This window comes from Coregonus clupeaformis, unplaced genomic scaffold (genome assembly GCF_020615455.1).
Source record: "Coregonus clupeaformis isolate EN_2021a unplaced genomic scaffold, ASM2061545v1 scaf6521, whole genome shotgun sequence".
NCBI classification, from domain to species: domain Eukaryota; kingdom Metazoa; phylum Chordata; class Actinopteri; order Salmoniformes; family Salmonidae; genus Coregonus; species Coregonus clupeaformis.
In genome coordinates this window covers 2,245-6,812 of record NW_025539975.1, presented here as the reverse complement: position 1 = coordinate 6,812, position 4,568 = coordinate 2,245, and the positions used below count along the sequence as shown (strand labels likewise).

General features: G+C 48.1%; 1 pseudogene; it reads left to right on the top strand.

Moving 5' to 3' along the window:
* Nucleotides 1-466: 466 nt before the first annotated feature.
* On the top strand, nt 467-1,561 carry LOC121578978 (annotated as a pseudogene).
* Nucleotides 1,562-4,568: the final 3,007 nt, after the last annotated feature.

The following is a 4,568-nucleotide window of genomic DNA, read 5'->3' as shown; positions in this document are numbered from 1 at the left end:
ATGAGATACTTTTCACATGGGTCAATGCAAAGAAATGTTATGTTATCCAACACAGCCTTTGACCTCCTACTACCTAACATCATGCACTTATTATGTTGAAATATCATCATCGGGGGAGCCCATTATAGCATAGCCCAATGGCCGTTGTTTCGTTTTTTTGTTCTACCAGGGCAGCTTCAAAGAGGACATCTTCTGCGAAATTGTGAAAAAGAGATGGCTGCAATACAGCATCCCCCTGCAATGCTTACCAGAAGCCATCATCTGATGATACTGACAGCTGAATTGACAGGACCAGCTGTCATTATACCAACCTTCAACAAAGCCTTGTTAAGAAGAGGCTGGATTCTAGTGCATTAGCCCTGTCTGTAGTCCTGCCTGCAGAGGAGCAGATAAGCTGACAGAAGCAATAGGACTGATGTGGGAGGCAGGGCTGGACCTTGTGACCTAGTGCAGTGAGAGGGACACCATGATCTCCACCGTACTCAGTTGGCCTGTTTCTGGTGTCCTTCATCGTACTGACTATCGAAAGCGGAATGTGCTGGTGTGTTTGGCTGTGAGGCTCAGCGCCGTCTGCCGCTGCATTGCTAACTGCTTTATTGTGTCGCTAACAGTGACGGATCTGTTGCTGGGCCTGCTGGTGTTGCCCCTCTCTGCCACCCTGGAGTTGCGGAGGGACACTGGCCCCTGGGAGGCACCTCATGTAACGTCTATGTGTCTCTGGATGTGATGCTCTACGGCCTCCATCCTGACCCTGCCGCGCCACTCAGTGTGACCGTACTGGCCATCTCAGCCCCACTCTGCTACCCCGCAGGGTCACCCCTCCCGAGTAGCCCTGGCCATCACCACTATCTGGATCACTTCCCTGGCCATGTCCTTCCTCCCCATCCACCTGGGCTGGAACACGGCTGACTTCGAGGGTGCAGAACCTGGACTGGGGCATTTGGGATGAGGTGGAGGAGGGACGCACCGCCGTCTTTTGAGTGGCATAACAACTACGTGCTCCTAGATGCCTTTGGCACCTTCTACCTCCCGCTACTGGTCATGTGCGGATGTACCACCGCGTCTTTCAGATAGACACGCAAACAGGTTAGTAATTTATTCACTATATTTATTTGTTGTACGGTAGTATCATTACCAGTGATAGTATAATTTACCAGTGATAGTAGTGATAATAGTAATGGCTGGAGCAGCAATAGTAGTACTGGAATAATTAGTAGTAGCTATTATAGTTACACTCAATTTATTGCTCATCCATTCAGTCGTCATCTGCTGGACCCTCTTTCTCTTTAACCCTGTCTTTATCCATCCATTCAGGTACGGCGTATCCGAGCTGCCACTCCTTCATCGCCCCACAGCATCAGCGGCGGCCACAGTCGGGCATCAAGGCTACAGTGACTCTAGCAGCAGTTCTGGGGGCCTTCATTATCTGCTGGTTCCCCTATTACACCTTCTTTGCCTGCATGGGCATGGAGCAGAGACTAACCCCTACACTGCCCACTCTGTGGTGCTGTGGCTGGGCCACTTAACTCCGCTTGTCAACCCCATCCCTGTACCCAGCTGAACCGGACTTCCGCAGGGCGTATGAGGGGAGCTGATGTACAGGGGGCCGTGGTGAGAGGCATGTCCACAACCATCCCGCGTGTCCTTGCAGAAACGAAAGTGCCCTCTCTAGCTAACACATAGACACTCATCTGACCAATGGCCACAAGACACCCTCCCTAAAGACAATCAGCAGGAGGGAAAGAGAGCCTCACCCTGCAGAAGACCAACGGCAGCACCATGTTGCTGACCAGACCAGGTAGAAATACAATACATAGTACAGGACATTTACACAACAGTAACACACTGATAGGGACTAGTAACACACTTACAGGACACTTTATAAAGGTACACGTCAGACAATACACAGTGTTATGTTCTTACGAATTGTCACAAACAAGAGATCCTCCTCTGTCTACCTGGTGTCTCCCTGTGACAGGTGAGAGATCACATAACAAAGGTGAGACAAAGAGACCATGCAGGTCGTCACACTGATACATACAGTGGGAGAACAAGTATTTAATACACTGTTTTCGATTTGCAGGTTTTTTCCTACTTACAAAGCAATGTAGAGGTCTGTAATTTTTATCATAGGAACACTTCAACTGTGAGAGACGAATCCAGAAAATCAAATTGTATGATTTTAAGTAATCCATTGCATTTTATTGCATGACATAAGTATTTGATACATCAGAGAAGCAGAACTTAATATTTGGATACAGAAACCTTTGTTTGCAATTACAGAGATCATACGTTTCCTGTGAGGTCTTGACCAGGTTTGGCACACACTGCAGCAGGTATTTTGGCCCACTCCTCCATACAGAACCTTCTCCAGATCTCAGGTTTCGGGGCTGATCGCACTGGGCAATACGGACATTCAGCTCCCCTCCAAAAGATTTTCTATTGGATTCAGGTCTGAGACTGGCTAGGCCACTCCAGGACCTTGAGATGCTTACGGAGCCACTCATTAGTTGCCCTGGCTGTGTGTTTCGGGTGGCTTGTCATGCTGGAAGACCCACCCACGACCCATCTTCAATGCACATCATCTATCCTCCCTCAATATGGCATGAAGTCTTCCTTGCAGAAAAAGCATCCCCAAAGAAGATGCTTTACCTCCATGCTCACGGTTGGGTGGTGTTCTTGGGGTTGTACTCATCTTTCTTCTTCCTTTCCAAATACGGCGAGAGTTGGAGTTCAGACCAAAAGCCTATTTTTGTCTCATCAGACCATGACCTTCTATTCCTCCCCTCTGGAAGTCATCCAGATGGTCATGCAAACTTCAGACAGGCTTTGGACACCGCGCCTGAGCAGGGGGGACTTTGCGAGCGTGCAGGATTTTAATCCCATGACTGTGTAGTGTGTTACTAATGGTTTCTCGAGACTGTTGTCCCAGCTCTCTTGAAGTCATTGATCCAGGTCCTGCTGTGTAGTTCTGGGCTGATCCCTCACCTTCCTCATGATCATTGATGCCCACGAGGTGAGATCTTGCATGGAGCCCCGACCGAGGGTGATTGACCGTCATCTTGAACCTTCCATTTTTTCTAATAAATTGCCAACAGTTGTTTTCTTCTCACGCAAGCTGCTTGCCTATTGTCCTGTAGCCCATCCCAGCCTTGGTGCAGGTCTACAATTCTTATCCCTGATGTCCCACAGCTCTCTGGTCTTGGCCATTGTGAGAGGTTGGAGTCTGTTTGATTTAGTGTGTGGACAGGTGTCTTTTACTACAGGTAACGAGTTCAAACAGGTGCAGTTAATACAGGTAATGAGTGGAGAACAGAGACTTAGAAAACACAGGTCTGTGAGAACCGGAATTCTTACTTGGTTGGTAGGTGATCAAATACTTATGTCATGCAATAAAATGCAAATTAATTACTTAAAAATCATACAATGTGATTTTCTGGATTTTTGTTTTAGATTCCGTCTCTCACAGTTGAAGTGTACCTATGATAAAAGTTACAGACCTCTACATGCTTCCTTAAGTAGGAAAACCTGCAAAATCGGCAGTGTATCAAATACTTGTTCTCCCCACTGTATATACATCTGTGATGTCACGAGAGGCCACACAGCTTTCAGCGGGATTGCTCAAGTAGTTTCAAGGAGACAAGGTTCAAACAAAACAAGGATTTTATTATAGCTCTTGGGAAATTAACGAAAATATAACAAAATTCTGTTCTCTTGTGGCTCTTTAAGGTTAACAGCTAGGATGTCTCTTCCACATCCAAAATCATAACTCTCACTCGCTCAAATAACTTTTCCCCAGTCTTACTGTATTCCACGTTGCAGCTAGTGGCCAACCCAGCAACTTCCAAATGTCCCACACGTATTCCAAGCAGGTGCATATATCCAAAGGTGAGTACTCTTCCCCAAAAGGTAAGTATCTCCAAATCCTTATATTCCTCCTGGAAGTGGACGTGCAGCACTCTTGTCCTCCAGAGAGCCCAGCTTGGAGACCGTGGTCTCTTCCCTTCAACAAACCTTCAGCTCATCAGCTCCTGATTGGTTTCAGCTGCGTGGGAAGATTGCCACAGAGGAAGTTGGAGTTCCCGAACATTACCAGGATGGAGTCATAGCTGTCTGGGTTTGCAGCCATCTCAGGGGGATGTAACGTCCCTCCAGGACACAGCCTCTTCGTGACATCCCACATCCCTCCTCGCGGACGGACGTCCCTCGTCGGGGTAAGGCAGTAAGAAGGCATCACGCCGGGAGAGGGCGTCCGGCATTGCCGTGGTGCTTGCCAGCCTGCTCTTTCTCTTCAACTCCTCCACCTCTAGGACCAAGGGATCAGCCTCCGGTTGTCTCTCCTTGAGTTTCTACTGAATGAATCAGCCCTTGGTTTTTAGAGTTTAGCTTCTGTTGAGCAGCTTTCAGTTCCTTCTCTCTCTCTGCCTCCGCATTCTTCATCTTGTTCTCCAACACCTTGTACTTCTCCTCTGCCTTCTTCTGGACCTCCTAACTACTCGCAGGGTCTCCTCACACTCCTCGATAATTCCAGCGCAGCCTCTCCAGCTCCTCCCTGTTGCTTATGGAAA